The following is a 16,816-nucleotide window of genomic DNA, read 5'->3' on the forward strand; positions in this document are numbered from 1 at the left end:
TGGGGGGAATGGGAGGAACAAATGGAGCATTAGCGGGGGTGGGGGGGAACAGGGGAGACACAGGGCATGAGTGGGGGGGTGGGGGGAAACAGGGCACACACGGGGCATGAGGGGGGTGGGGGGAGCAGGGCACACACGGGGCATGAGCGGGGGGTGTGGGTGGGAAAGGAGGGAGACACGGGACATGAGCAGGGGGTGGGGGGGAAAGGAGGGAGACACAGGGCATGAGCGGGGGTGGGGGGGAACAGAGGAGACACAGGGCATGAGCCGGGGTGGGGGGAAGGGGAGAGACACATGGGGCATGAGCGGGAGGTGGGGGGGAGGGGGAGAGACACACGGGGCATGAGCGGGGGGTGGGGGGAAGGGGAGAGACACACGGGGCATAAGCGGGGGGTGGGGGGAAGGGGAGAGACACACAGGGCATGAGCGGGGGGTTGGTGGGGGGGAGGGGAGAGACACACGGGGCATGAGCGGGGGGTTGGTGGGGGGAGGGGAGAGACACATGGGGCATGAGCAGGGGGGGAGGGGAGAGACACACGGGGCATGAGCGGGGGGTGGGGGATAGGGGAGAGACACACGGGGCATGAGCGGGGGGTGGGGGGGAAGGGGAGAGACACACGGGCATGAGCGAGGGTGGGGGGAGGGGAGAGACACACGGGGCAAGAGCGGGGGGTGGGGGATAGGGGAGAGACACATGGGGCATGAGCGGGAGGTGGGGGGGAGGGGGAGAGACACACGGGGCATGAGCGGGGGTGGGGGGGAGGGGAGAGACACATGGGGCATGAGCGGGGTTGAGGGGGATTCGAGTGACACACGGGGCATGAGCAGGGAGTGGGGGGAGGGGAGAGACACACAGGGCATGAGCGGGGTGTGGGGGGGAGGGGAGAGAGACACGGGGCATGAGCGGGGGGTGGGGGGAAGGGGAGAGACACACGGGGCATAAGCGGGGGTGGGGGGAAGGGGACAGACACACGGGGCATGAGCGGGGGGTTGGTGGGGGGGAGGGGAGAGACACACGGGGCATGAGCAGGGGGGGAGGGGAGAGACACACGGGGCATGAGCGGGGGGTGGGGGATAGGGGAGAGACACACGGGGCATGAGCGGGGGTGGGAGGGAAGGGGAGAGACACACGGGCATGAGCGAGGGTGGGGGGAGAGGAGAGACACACGGGGCAAGAGCGGGGGGTGGGGGGAAGGGGAGAGAGACACAGGGCATGAGCGGGGTGTGGGGGGGAAGGGGAGAGAGACATGGGGCATGAGCAGGGGGTGGGGGGAAGGGGATAGACACACAGGGCATGAGCGGGGGTGGGGGGAAGGGGTTTGACACACGGGGCATGAGCGGGGGTGGGGGGAGGGGAGAGACACTCGGGGCATAAGCGGGGGGTGGGGGGAGGGGAGAGACACACAGGGCATGAGCGGGGGGTGGGGGAGAAGGGGAGAGAGACACGGGGCATGAGCAGGGGGTGGGGGGAAGGGGAGAGACACGGAGCATGAGCCGGGGGGTGGGGGGAAGGGAAGAGACACACGGGGCATGAGCGGGGGGTGGATGGAAGGGGAGAGACACATGGGGCATGAGCGGGGGGTGGAAGAACAGGGGAGACACGGAGCATGAGCGGGGGGTCGGGGGGAAGAAGGGAGACATGGGGCATGAGTAAGGGGTGGGAGGGAGAAGGGAGACACAGGGAATGAGCGGGGGCTGGGGGGGAAAGAACAGAGACACGGGCCATGAGCGGGGGGTGGGGGGAAGAAGGGAGACACAGGGCATGAACGGGGGGTGGGGGGGAAGAAGGGAGACACGGGGCATGAGCGGGGGGTGGGGGGAAAGAGGAGAGACACACGGGGCATAAGCAGGGGGTGGGGGGAAGGGGAGAGACACACGGGCCATGAGCGGGGGGTGGGGGGAAGGGGAGAGATACGTGGGGCATGAGCGGGGTGTGGGGGAAGGGGAGACAGACAAAAACACGAACATGAGTTTGTGTGCAGGCGGCAGATCCCGATCCTCGGCCCTCCGCTGTCCACCGTGTGCCGATGGCGTGAGCGGGGGGTGGGGGGAACAGGAGACAGACACGGGCGTGAGCGGGGGTGGGGGACTTACTGTACAGGCAGCAGATCCCGCTCCTGCTGACCTGACAAAGCCTAAAGCCTCTCATGCGAGAAAGAAAGATGGGGGGGGCGTCTCTGAATCCATGACGCACTGCACGCTTTCACCGCATCCAATGAGAGAGCACGTCAGATGTCGGCGGACAACACGCAACCCGCTTGCCCAATCCCTGTCCTGTCCGCGGAGCGAACAGGGAAGTGTGTCCGCGAAGCGAACGCAGATATCACTAATTTTTTTTTACCTACTTTTTGGTCATTTTATAAAAAACTACTGGACGGATTTTCACCAAATTTGCAAAAGCACGCTTTTGGGACCAAGCCGCTGCTCCTGGTCCAAATTTGGTGAAAATACGTCCAGCGGTTTGGGCTTTTGGCGCGAGCACATTTTTTTCCCATTCAGTCTATGGGGAAAAAAAAAGTTTTGGGACCCCCCCTATAACTTTCCCCCCCCTGGACGAATCCTCACCAAACTTTGCAAAGAAATTCAGATTGGGCCATATACTTGTTTTGCAAAGTTTTGGGGAGCGAAGTTATAAGCCACCCAAAAAGTGCTCTTCCTATGGAAACAGCAACTTAACCATAACTACATGGCCACTACCGTGGCCATGTAAAATATATATATATATATATTCAGTGAAACAACTTTGTTAAAGGGACGTTATGGTTAAGTTGTGCTACTAAAAACCTATGAAATTCAGTGAAAAAACTTTCTCAAAGGGACGTTATGGTTCCAAGTAAAACCGAAAAACCCTTGAAATTCACCAGTTATGGTAAGCTAAGCAACCATAACTCACGCCACCACCGTGCACTGCTAAGACTAACACCCAGGACATCAAAGATGACATCACAAATGTCATTGATGACATCACTGATGACATCACATGTGTATGTATTTTTCATGAAATATGTGTACAAGGGATTCTTATTATAATGTTGCGAAACAAGTGTCAAGGATCATTGCAATAAATATCATAGCCTAATTAGTTCATTGAACGATGCATTGATATAAATAGCATTCTATTATGGGGTTCTATCTAGTATACTAAGCTACTCATACAGAAACATAACATTGTGTGAAGTGTACAAGATGAAGGTATAATATTCGTAATGTTAATATGTTGAATAATGAAATGATAATTGTTTTCTTAATAGATTTCTGTGTACTGTGAAATATGTAACAAGTAGCTAATAAAACACATGTATTACATAATTGAATTACTATAGACAAAACACAAAGACACAAGAACACATACCAATATGGGTATATACAGGGAAAGTGAAGTTAGCAAAAAAGCACAAGTAGTAGCAGAAACAATTCATAATTTAACTGATTATTTTCATGCAAATAAATGATTGCTCTGTTTCAAAGCTGCCATTTACCCTAGATATATCTATCACTTGATGTGATTGGACCTTAAGGAAAGTAGTGTGAGTACAATGTATACAAATATGACCATATACAGGGAAAGTACAGCCATAAAAACAAAAAAAACAGAACTATCAGAAAGTGCTCATAAGTCTATTGATTATCTTTATGCACAAAAAGGATTGCTGTCTTTCAAGCTTGTGTCTTCCCGTGTGTATATGTTTCGTGTGATGCGACTGGACTCTAAGGGAATTACTGTAAGAACCTACTTGAAGGATACGTCTACAAATAAAATAACATTTTTAGTTTCTGACTGTTACTGAAGAAAACCATGTGGCCTAGATATGTCAGCAAAAGAAAAAGAGTAAGCCAGACATGTGATGTCATCAGTGATGTCATCAATGACATTTGTGATGTCATCTTTGATGTCCTGGGTGTTAGTCTTAGCAGTGTACGGTGGTGGCGCGAGTTATGGTTGCTTAGCTTTCCATAACTGGCGAATTTCAAGGGTTTTTCGGTTTTACTTGGAACCATAACGTCCCTTGGACACAGTTTTTTCACTGAATTTCATAGGTTTTTAGTAGCGCAACTTAACCATAACGTCCCTTTAACAAAGTTTTTTCATTGAATTTCATAGGTTTTTATTAGTGCAACTTAACCATAACGTCCCTGTAACATTTTTATTAACTAAATTTTAAAGGTTTTTATTAGTGCAACGTCACCATAACATCCTTTTCAATAGATGAAGACCACTAACATCTTATGTTCTGGTAAAAAAAACAAAAACATTTTCCTTCCTACACCGGGACGCCTGCGGCGTCCCGGTGTAGGAAGGAAAATGTTTTACCAAGATGGCCACCATGGAAAGGGAAGGCGGGGTGTATAAAGAACACAACAGGGCATGAGCGGGGGTGTGGGGGGCACAGGGGAGACACATTGGCATGAGCGGGGGGTGAGAGGGAACAGGGTACAAACGGGGGATGAGCAGGAGGTTGGGGGGGAAAAGGAAGGAAACACGGGCCATGAGCAGCGGGTGGGGAGGAACATGAGGGAGACACGGGGTATGAGCGGGGGGTGGGGAGGAACACGAGGGAGACACGGGGCATGAGCGGGGGGTTACAGGGCACACACGGTACATGAGCGGGGGTGGGGGGAAAGGAGAGAGACAAGGGTCATGAGCGGGGGGTGGGGGGAACACGAGGGAGACACGGGGCATGAGCGGGGATGTGGGGGGTAACACGAGGGAAACACGGGGCATGAGCGGGGGATGGGGGGAACACGAGGGAGACACGGGTCATGAGCGGGGGGTGGGGGCAACAGGAGACAGACACGGGGCATGAGTGGGGGTGGGGCCAACAGGAGAGAGACACGGGGCATGAGTGGGGGTGGGGAGAACAGGAGACAGACACGGGGCATGAGCGGGGGGGTGGGGGGCAACAGGAGACAGACACGGGGCATGAGCGGGGGGGTGGGGAGAACAGGAGACAGACACGGGGCATGAGCGGGGGATGGGGAACAGGAGACAGATACGGGGCATGAGTGGGGGTGGGGAGAACAGGAGACAGACACGGGGCATGAGCGGGGGGGTTGGGGGCAACAGGAGACAGACACGGGGCATGAGCGGGGGGCTAGGGGGCAACAGGAGAGAGACACGGGGAATGAGCGCAGAGTGGGGGGTACAGGAGACAGACATGGGGCATGGGTGGGGGCAACAGGAGACAGACACGGGGCATGAGCGGGGGGTGGGGGGCAACAGGAGACAGACACGGGGCATGAGCAGGGGGTGGGGGGCAACAGGAGACAGACACGGGGCATGATCAGGGGGTATGGAGCAACAGGAGACAGACACGGGGCATGAGCGGGGGGTGGGGGGAACAGGAGACACACACGGGGCATGAGCGGGGGGTGGGGTGCAACAGGAGACAGACACGGGGCATGAGCAAGGGGTGGGGGGCAACAGGAGAGACACGGGGCATGAGCGGGGGGTGAGGGGAACAGGAGACAGACACGGGGCATGAGCAAGGGGTGGGGGGAACAACAGACACGGGGCATGAGCGGGGGGTGGGGAGAACAGACACGGGGCATGAGCAGGGGGGTGGGGGGCAACAGGAGACAGACACGGGGCATGAGCGAGGGGTGGGGAGAACAGGAGACAGACACGGGGCATGAGCGGGGGGTGGGGGGAACAACAGACACGGGGCATGAGCGGGGGGTGGGGGGAACAGACACGGGACATGAGCGGGGGGAGTGGGGGCAACAGGAGACAGACACGGGGCATGAGCGGGGGGGTGGGGGCAACAAGAGAGAGACATAGGGCATGAGCGGGTGGGGGGAACAGGAGATAGACACAGGGCATGAGCAGGTGAGAGGAGCAGGAGACAGCCACGGGGCATGAGCAGGCGGGGTGGGGGGCAACAGGAGATAGACACGGGGCATGAGCGGGGGGTGGGGGGAACAGGACACAGACACGGGGCATGAGCGGGGGGTGGGGAGAACAGGAGACAGACATGGGGCATGAGCGGGGGGCGTTGGGGGCAACAGGAGACAGACACGACACATGAGGGGAACAGGAGACAGATACGGGGCATGAGCGGGGGTGGGGAGAACAGGAGATAGACACAGGGCATGAGCGCGGGAACAGAAGACAGACACAGGGGGCATGAGCGGGGGTGAGAGGGAACAGGGTACAAATGGGGCATGAGCAGGGGGTGGGGGGAACATGAGGGAGACACGGGGTATGAGCGGGGGGTGGGGAGGAACACGAGGGAGACACGGGGCATGAGCGGGGGGTTACAGGGCACACACGGTACATGAGCGGGGGTGGGGGGGAAAGGAGAGAGACAAGGGTCATGAGCGGGGGGTGGGGGAACAGGAGGGAGACACGGGGCATGAGCGGGGGTGTGGGGGGTAACACGAGGGAAACACGGGGCATGAGCGGGGGATGGGGGGAACACGAGGGAGACACAGGGCATGAGCGGGGGGTGGGGGCAACAGGAGACAGACACGGGGCATGAGTGGGGGGTGGGGCCAACAGGAGAGAGACACGGGGCATGAGTGGGGGTGGGGAGAACAGGAGACAGACACAGGGCATGAGCGGGGGGGTGGGGAGAACAGGAGACAGACACGGGGCATGAGCGGGGGATGGGGAACAGGAGACAGATACGGGCATGAGCGGGGGTGGGGAGAACAGGAGACAGACATGTGGCATGAGCAGGGGGGTGGGGGGCAACAGGAGACAGACACGGGGCATGAGCGGGGGGCTGGGGGGCAACAGGAGAGAGACACGGGGAATGAGCGCAGAGTGGGGGGGTACAGGAGACAGACATGGGGCATGGGTGGGGGCAACAGGAGACAGACACGGGGCATGAGCGGGGGGTGGGGGGCAACAGGAGACAGACACGGGGCATGAGCAGGGGGTGGGGGGCAACAGGAGACAGACACGGGGCATGAGCAGGGGGTGGGGAGAACAGGAGACAGACACGGGGCATGAGCGGGGGGTGGGGTGCAACAGGAGACAGACACGGGGCATGAGCAAGGGGTGGGGGGCAACAGGAGAGACACGGGGCATGAGCAGGGGGTGAGGGGAACAGGAGACAGACACGGGGCATGAGCAAGGGGTGGGGGGAACAGGAGACAGACACGGGGCATGAGCGGGGGGTGGGGGAACAACAGACACGGGGCATGAGCGGGGGGTGGGGAGAACAGACACGGGGCATGAGCGGGGGGAGTGGGGGGCAACAGGAGACAGACACGGGGCATGAGCGAGGGGTGGGGGGAATAGGAGACAGACACGGGGCATGAGCGGGGGGTGGGGGGAACAACAGACACGGGGCATGAGCGGGGGTGGGGAGAACAGACACGGGACATGAGCGGGGGGAGTGGGGGGCAACAGGAGACAGACACAGGGCATGAGCGGGGGGGTGGGGGCAACAAGAGAGAGACATAGGGCATGAGCGGGTGGGGGAACAGGAGATAGACACAGGGCATGAGCAGGTGAGCGGAGCAGGAGACAGCCACGGGGCATGAGCGGGGGGGTGGGGGGCAACAGGAGATAGACACGGGGCATGAGCGGGGGGTGGGGGGAACAGGACACAGACAAGGGGCATGAGTGGGGGGTGGGGAGAACAGGAGACAGACACGGGGCATGTGCAGGGGGCGTTGGGGGCAACAGGAGACAGACACGGCACATGAGGGGAACAGGAGACAGATACGGGGCATGAGCGGGGGTGGGGAGAACAGGAGATAGACACAGGGCATGAGCGGGGGGAACAGAAGACAGACACAGGGCATGAGCGGGGGGTGGGAGGAAGGGGAGAGAGACACACGGGGCATGAGCGGGGGTGGGGGAAGGGAGAGAGACACACGGGGCATGAGCGGGGGGTGGAGGGAGGGAGAGAGACACACGGGGCATGAGCTGGGGGTGGGCGGGAGGGGGAGAGACACACAGGGCATGAGCGGGAGGTGGGCGGGAGGGGGAGAGACACACGGGGCATGAGCGGGGGGTGGGCGGAAGGGGGAGAGACACACGCGGGGCATGAGCGGGGGTGGGGGGGAGGAAGAGAGACACACGGGGCATGAGCGGGGGGTGGGGGGAGGGAGAGAGACACACGGGGCATGAGTGGGGTGTGGGGGGAGGGAGAGAGACACACGGGGCATGAGCGGGGGGTGGGCGGGGGGGAGAGACACATGGGGCTTGAGCGGGGGGTGGCCCGGTGGGGGAGAGACACACGGGGCATGAGCAGGGGGTGGGCGGGAGGGGGAGAGACACATGGGGCATGAGCGGGGGGTGGGAGGGAGGGGGAGAGACACATAGGGCATGAGTGGGGGGTGGGCGGGAGGGGGAGAGACACACAGGGCTTGAGCGGGGGCTGGGCGGGAGGGGGAGAGACACACGGGGCATGAGCAGGGGGTGGGCGGGAGGGGGAGAGTCACACGGGTCATGAGCGGGGGTGAGGGGGAGGGAGAGAGACACACGGGGCATGAGCGGGGGTGGGGGGGAGGGAGAGAGACACACGTGGCATGAGCTGGGGGTGGGGGGAAGGGGATAGAGACACACGGGGCATGAGCGGGGGCTGGGGGGAGGGAGAGAGACACACGGGGCATGAGCGGGAGGTGGAGGAAGGGGAGAGAGACACACGGGGCCTGAGCAGGGGGTGGGGGGAGGGAGAGAGACACACGGAGCATGAGCGGGGGTGGGTTGGAGGCAGAGAGACACACGGGGCATGAGCGGGGGTGGATGGGAGGGAGAGAGACACACGGGGCATGAGCAGGGGGTGGGGGAAGGGGAGAGAGACACACGGGGCATGAGCGGGGGGTGGGGGAGGGAGAGAGACACACGGGGCATGAGCAGGGTGTGGGGGGAGGCAGAGAGACACACAGCGTTCGTGTGGAGGCAGCAGATCCATTCCTCGGCCCTCAGCTGGGCACTGAGTGCCGATTGCGTGAGCGGGGGGCTGGAAGAACAGGGATGACACAGAGCATGAGTGGGGTGGGGGGGACAAGAAGGACACACGGGGCATGAGCGGGGGTGGGAGGAACAGGAGACAGACACAAGACTTACTGTGCAGGAGGCGAGGAACAAAGATGGCAGGCGTCTCTGAAGCCAGACGCACTGTACGCTTTCACTGCACTACCGTGACCATGTGATATTACATGGCCACGGTAGTGGCCATGTAGTTATGGTTAAGTTGCTGTTTCCATAGGAAGAGCACTTTTTGGGTGGCTTATAACTTCGCTCTCCCTGGACGGATCCTCACCAAACTTTGCAAAAAAAGTATTTGGGTCACTCTGAATCTTTTTGCAAAGTTTAGTGAGGATTCGTCCAGGGGGGGCAATGTTATAGGGGGGGTCCCAAAACTTGTTTTTTTCCCATAGACTGAATGGGAAAAAAATGTTGCTCGCGCCTACAGCCCAAACCGCTGGATGGATTTCCACCAAATTTGGACTAGGAGCAGCGGCTTGGTCCCGAAAGCGTGCTTTTGTAAATTTGGTGAAAATCTGTCCAGTAGTTTTTTTTAAAATGACCAAAAAAAAAAATTAGTGATATCTGTGTTCGGTTCGCGGACACACTTCCCTGTTCGCTCCGCGGACAGTGTCCTGATTGGCCAATCGTCTTGCGTGATGTTCGCGGACATGCAACGTGTTTGCTGATTGGACGGCGTGGAGCGTGAAGCGCGTCAGATTTTTCGGTAGCGCCCGCCATCTTGGATTCGCGGACGTCCGCGGACAGCGCGGTGAAGCTTTGTTCAAAATGTGTATTTTGTAGAGTGTGTTGGTGTGTAGGAGTGTTTGGGGAGGGTGGGAGTGTATGAGATAGGATGAAAGTTGTGTTTTTTATGTGTTAGACGTTCTTTTTGTGTTCGATTTGTTTGCGGACATCACAGGTGTTCTGAAATGTTCTAAATAAACTGACTGGGGGGTGTTCTAAGGACTCAATATGTGTCCGTTTTGTTCGCAAGCAAAGTGAAACTGTTCTAAGAACACTCCCGGTGTCCGGGGAGTGTTCGTAGGGGGTGTCCTGAGGACGCTGTCCGTATTGTTCTCTGTCAAGTTGAATGTGTTCTAAGAACACCCGCGGTGTCCTGAAATGTTCGCAAATAAACAAAATGGGGGTGTTCTGAAGACGTTTTTGAGAACACTCCCGGTGTCCTGAAATGTTCGTAGGGGGTGTCCTGAGGACGCTGTCCGTATTGTTCTCTGTCAAGTTGAATGTGTTCTAAGAACACCCGCGGTGTCCTGAAATGTTCGCAAATAAACAAAATGGGGGTGTTCTGAAGACGCTTCTAAGAACACTTGCGGTGTCCGGGGAGTGTTCGTAGGGGGTGTCCTGAGGACGCTGTCCGTATTGTTCTCTGTCAAGTTGAATGTGTCCTAAGAACACTCGCGGTGTCCTGAAATGTTCGCAAATAAACAAAATGGGGGTGTTCTGAAGACGCTTCTAAGAACACTCGCGGTGTCCGGGGAGTGTTCGTAGGGGGTGTCCTGAGGACGCTGTCCGTATTGTTCTCTGTCAAGTTGGATGTGTCCTAAGAACACTCGCGATGTCCTGAAATGTTTGCAAATAAACAAGATGGTGGTGTTCTGAAGCCGCTTCTAAGAACACTCCCGGTGTCCTGGAATGTTTCGTAGGGGGTATCCTGAGGACGCTGTCCGTATTGTTCTCTGTCAAGTTGAATGTGTTCTAAGAACACCCGCGGTGGCCTGAAATGTTCGCAAATAAACAAAATGGGGGTGTTCTGAAGACGCTTCTAAGAACACTCGCGGTGTCCGGGGAGTGTTCGTAGGGGGTGTCCTGAGGATGCTGTCCGTATTGTTCTCTGTCAAGTTGAATGTGTCCTAAGAACACTTGCGGTGTCCTGAAATGTTTGCAAATAAACAAGATGGTGGTGTTCTGAAGACGCTTCTAAGAACACTTGCCGTGTCCGGGGAGTGTTCGTAGGGGGTGTCCTGAGGACGCTGTCCGTATTGTTCTCTGTCAAGTTGAATGTGTCCTAAGAACACTCGCGGTGTCCTGAAATGTTCGCAAACAAACAAGATGGTGGTGTTCTGAAGAAGCTTCTCAGAACACTCCCGAGGTCCTGGAATGTTCGTAGGGGGTGTCCTGAGGACGCTGTCCGTATTGTTCTCTGTCAAGTTGAATGTGTTCTAAGAACACCCGCGGTGTCCTGAAATGTTCGCAAATAAACAAAATGGTGGTGTTCTGAAGACGTTTTTGAGAACACTCCCGGTGTCCTGGAATGTTCGTAGTGGGTGTCCTTAGGACGCTGTCCGTATTATTCGTTGTTAAGTTGAAAGTGTTCTAAGAACTATCGCGTTGTTCTGAAATGTTCGTAGGGGGTGTCCTGAAAACGGTGTCCGTATTGTTCGCTGGCAAGTTCAAAGTGTTCTAAGAACACTCACATTGTTCGCGGACATTAAAAGTTTCCCATAGATCATAGTTGAAATGTTTGACTCTATGGATGTGATATGCTGCGGTGGTTGTTGCCAGGGCATAGAGTCTTGGGTGCATGGCCAACCACCGCAGCATATCACATTCATATTTGCTTATAACTTTGGGTGAAAAACAAATGTATAAGGAACAAAGGTATTAGATACTATGGATGTGATATGCTGCTATGGTTGTCCTTATTATTGTATACTTACTGTTTGGTCTAGTAATGGGAGTCCATGTTTTTCTTCTTCATTTCTGTGATAAAAGAAAATAGCATGATAGTATTAGTATTTTGTAATGACTTATTACATTGTATAAGCAATATACTTTTATTTTTTTTCGACCCTCATATTTAGTAGAGTACAAATCAGAGTACTGTGCAATTTGCTCAGTTTCTGAATATGTTGCTAAAATCATTGGGTCTGTGGGAGAAAAAAAAATCCATGTTGGATTAAAAAAAAAAACTTTTTTGTTATGCTACAGTTTGTTTGTTTGTTTTCAGTGTTCACTTGTTGTTTCTGGCTAATGCTTTATACTTTGCTTTGTTGTATTTTTTTTGGAGCAGTAACAGATTCTTCATTTGTTTTGATATTATAAAATTTTGGAGCAGTTAGATACCAATTCGCGTATTCTAACTGTCTATTTATTTAATATATTTTAGTGGTTTTGATTTATCTATTGGATATTGTTAAATTTTGGGACAGTTAGATACCAATTGGCGTATTCTAACTGTGTATTTTTTGGCCTAATTTAGTGGTATTCATTTATCTGATTAGTTGTTGTAGAATCTTTGAGCAGTTAGATAGCTTTTGGAGTATTCTAACAGTTTATATTTTTTAACACAAATTTACTTAAAGGTTTAAATACAGTTTATTTATCAAATTTTGGTTTTAAGAACATCAAATAAGCGTTTGTAAGATTTGCTGGTAATCTCTGCTTTAATGGTACTATCATTACATTCAAACCATCCACATTTCTTTTTTATATATGCAGTGTAGTGCCCTGAATTGGTTGTGGCTCCTGCGTGGTAGATTATACCTATTGTTGTGAAGGTTTTCTTACCAAGTGATATTTGACCATGTGTGAATCCAGTCAGCTTGCAGTTGTTTTTGGTACATCTGCATTGTAACGTAGAAGCATTAGTATTACGTATTTACTATGTGTTTGTATTACTAACGTGGAGCGATTATCTGAATTGCAGGTAGAGCATAATCTACCATGGTTTGCATTTTGTACAAGTTGCCGAAATGGAATGGATTCACAATTTGGTATTGATATATATATGAAGCGTTCATTGGGGATTTCTTCTTGTGTCACATTGTTGCAGAGAGTGCATGCATGTTTCCACACGTATGAAATCTGAAAGATTTCATTTATAGGTATGTTTTTGTTTTCCAGTACTTGTAGTAAGTACATTAGAAATTCTTGTGGATCTTCCTGTGAGTTTATAGTGAATTTCACCATTCCAGCACAGTAGTCCAATTGTCGTCTTATTCCAAAAACACTATATGTGTTGTCAGGATTGTTTGCTGCATTTCTGTGATGTACTAACATTTGCAAACACAATGGGTCTGTACTGTGTAAGTAAATGTTGTTAACAATTGGTGGTAATTGAAATAGAATATTCATTGCTACATTTGCATAGCAACTTACACCAACTATATTTGAGAATTTAAATGGTCCAGGTAGTTCTGTATCTAACTGCTTTTTTTGGAGTTTGTCTTCCTTCTTTAAAGAAGTACCTGGTTTACTTTCTCTAATTGATTCTTTGTTGTTTGTGGTACTTGATGAAGTGTTAGTTTCTTTTACTCTCTTTGGAGGATTTGCAGTGACGTCCTGTTGCATTTCTGTTTGATTTAGTTTTCTTTTACAACGTTTTAGTTTTTGTGGAACAGAATATGTGTTTAGATGGGGAGTGTATAGTGAGCGAAGTCTATTATATTCTAAAATGCAAGGAATATCAGCGTTTACTTTACTTGCATCAAAGTTGATTAGAAATAGACTGTCAAGTGTACGTAAGCGTGATAGTGCTACGTAGCTCATGCCTTCTTTAAAGACTGTGTTACCAATATCTATCATTGCTTTGTCTAGGGTAAGACCTTGTGATTTATGAATCGTGACTGCGTATGCAAGAGTTAGAGAAAATTGTTCTCTGCGAACATACATATCTTTGAAGAGAAGGAATCTAGCTGTTGAGCGTCCTATCCGTTTTACTTCTGAAAGTTTGTCAAAGAGTATATTGACAAACTGAATTTTGTTGTCACGTGGGTATGTTTGAAAGCCAACAACTGTACCCAGTGCTCCATTAACTAGTCCTTAGTCCACGTCAAGGTTACGTTTAAGCATTACTCTGCAATTTAAGGATAATTTTAACATCTTTTCTAAACCTGCTGTGTTTGAGATTGATTTTTCTAAATTATTTAGTCTTGTTGTGGCTTGGTCACACATGGGTAGTGTCATACCATGTACATCTAGTTTGTCTGTGGCGCTAATTTCCATTATTGGTTGCATTTCTTTACTTAACATTATTTCATTGAATTTGAGACAGCTTGCAAGAGTTGGCATTAAGGCCATACAATTGACATTTTTGTGGGCTAATTGTTCCATAACATCTGTAGCACATGCATTATCGCCATAAAGTGCATTAATGTGCCCGGTTTTCAATGTTGCTTCTGCTTCTTTAGAAAGTATACCAACTCTCAAACTTCTTAAAATGTTGGCATAAGTTAGATCTGCAGATTGGCGCATGTTTTCTGTTAATTCTCTGTATTGGAAATGTTGCCAAAGGTTGACATTTCCAATGCTGCCAACAGTTTTACGGCAGAGTTTGTGCCCTAATGTTTTAAAAATAGGTTCACCTTTTACTGGTGTTAATTGAAGCAGATCTCCAAAAACAATAATGTGTTTTCCTGCAAAGAGCTCTTCATAGTCTGTTTTGAGTACTTCTTGTAATCTGAGGTGAATCAAAGCTAACATCAGGTTGGAGACCATGCTCACTTCATCTATTAGTAGCATTTTCATTTGTTTCAATACTCTGCGTAATTCCATTGCAGCTTCTGCAGAAAGTTTGTAATAGTCTAATTTGTTCTGGTGTTCTACTGGTAATAGTAGTAATCGGTGTAATGTAACACCACCTATGTTGTAGGCAGCTAAACCTGTGGGGGCAGTGACAACAGCTGACAGTTTGTTGTTTGTCAATTGTTGAAGGAACTTACTAATGATTTTGATTAGGAATGTTTTTCCAGAACCAGCTTCACCACTGACATACAGTAGTATAGGTTTATAATTATGGCAGGAACATTCTTTATTTTCATGTTTTACACCATGTGCAATTTGTTTTGTTACTTCTTGAAAAATGCTACTTTTCTCATTGTTTAGTTTTGATTGTAGTATAGTTAAGTCTTCCTTATCTTCATACTGACACATGGTGTTTTCTACTTCTATCATAGCTAATTCTGCCTCATTTGTTATTAGTGGTTCTTGGCTTCCTGTTACAGAAGGTTGACTACTGTCAGGAGTATCCTTATCTAGTTGGGCTTGGTGTTCTTCTTCATGTTGCTGTTCATTGTGCAACATTGTTTTGTACTGTGTAAGGTTTACATCAGTTATAGTGCTTTCATTTGCTTTGAAAGCATCCTCATATGAGTCATAGTTATCTAGTAATGGTTCTTCTTTTCTCCATGGTTTGAAGAGTTGTAGCAGGGACATGTAATATACTTCTTTATGTTGAGGAGTCTTCAATGACAATTTGATATGCTTAATTAAATTTGGTTTAGTGAGTTTAACTAAGCTGCCTTCACAGTCTGTCACTCTATATTTACCTTTTTTTTCATCAGGTTTCATATTATTTTTGTATGTGTAGTTTTGGGCTATTTGGTATAGACACATGTTTTCCAAAGTATTACTTCTGTTTGGGTAGTATGTGTCTAATAAATTGTTTTTTAAAATGTCTTGGCTGTTTGGATCATGTTTGGCTATTGTTTCTATATCTTCATATGATTTTAGAACTCTTTTTCTAGATTTAGCTGGACCAAGACTTAGCCATACTATATTTTCAGATTTACCATGCAATGAAGTATCAGTTAAACGATCAGCTGCTTCATAAGATCCACATTCTCTATGGGTGAGCATTTTTATGCCCAAGCTGTATATTTTCTGAGATACTGTTTTATCTGATGATAGGTCATTCCAGAGGTCTTGGAGCTCTGTCTTTTCTGCTTTAGTTAAGTATGCTGTGACATATCGTGCAACTGCAGTAGAATTGTCTGCAATGTACTGCACATCTATGTTTGCATTCCATAAGTGGGCAATGATTGCATTATAATCATTGATATATTTTTCTTCTTCTTTTCTTTTTATGTAATATGTATTTTTAGGTGACTTACCTTTAACACTATGTCTAACTGAAGACATGAGGTTGTTTACTTGACCTGTATTTATAACTGGTCTAGGGAAACCAAATCGGCATTTGGTGTAGTATTTGCCTTTGTTTTTATATTTGTGACGACAATATTTTCCACATTTGTGTCTTTAAAATTGTAAAATTTGTGCATGAAGATCACTATTTGTGGCTTCTGATGGAATTTCACAAGTGACATATTTTTCAATAAACTGTAAAACAGTGGCATAACTGTCTTGACCAAATTTAGGAGCATCTTTAATCCATAAAAGCATGTGGATATGTGGTGCTCCTCTGGCTTGGTATTCTTTTCTCCAAAAGAAGTGTTGCACTTCTCCAAGGGGAGGAACAGTTTTATTACAAATAAAATGTAGCATAGCAATGAAGCGATGGTGAAAATATCTTGAAACATTAACAGGATCCAAAGAACAAAGTTCTCCAGATGTTAGAATATCTATGTTTGTTTTGTTTTTATTTGATATGCGTAGGAAATCATGTAAATCTTCCCATGCATATTCTGCACAACTTAATGTAACAAACCAAGTGGGTGGGCCAAGGTTTCTGATCATTTAACGTACATCTCCATGACGTCGAAACCAGTACTCTTTAGTACCATGCATATTTGCTAATAGATTTGTAATATTTGATTGTAAAACCTCATCCTTTTTTTAATATGTGTGCAACTCTGTAACATAAAGTTGCTAGTTCACTTTCAAAGAGTAGGTGGAATATGTATTCCACATTTTGTCTAAATCTGGGATCTTCAGAATACATCCGTAATGAGCGGTATTCTGAAGCTGATATTTGAATAGGTCTATCATCATACCTTCCTCCTTTGCCAGTAGGAAAGAGTAGAGGAAAAGCACGTGATTCTATACTTTTTTCCCATATACTGATTGGCGATCCTTTTGTTTGACGCATTTGGTAAGTTTCCAGTACATCTTGTACGGTGTCATTACAGTGCAAAGGATGAATTGTATAATGGTCTAAAGTATTTGATATTGTAGCAGGATCTAGTAGCT

At 50.1% G+C, this 16,816-nt stretch overlaps 1 protein-coding gene across 3 annotated transcripts in view; it reads left to right on the forward strand.

The window, feature by feature from the left end:
- The window catches only part of LOC138492612 (solute carrier family 2, facilitated glucose transporter member 9-like), a 552,106-nt gene that overhangs the window by 242,535 nt on the left and 292,755 nt on the right, over positions 1-16,816 (forward strand). The gene's annotated exons all lie outside the window — the stretch shown is intronic.

Source organism: Ambystoma mexicanum, chromosome 10 (assembly GCF_040938575.1).
Source record: "Ambystoma mexicanum isolate Mex_15411 chromosome 10, UKY_AmexF1_1, whole genome shotgun sequence".
Classification (NCBI taxonomy): Eukaryota; Metazoa; Chordata; class Amphibia; order Caudata; family Ambystomatidae; genus Ambystoma; species Ambystoma mexicanum.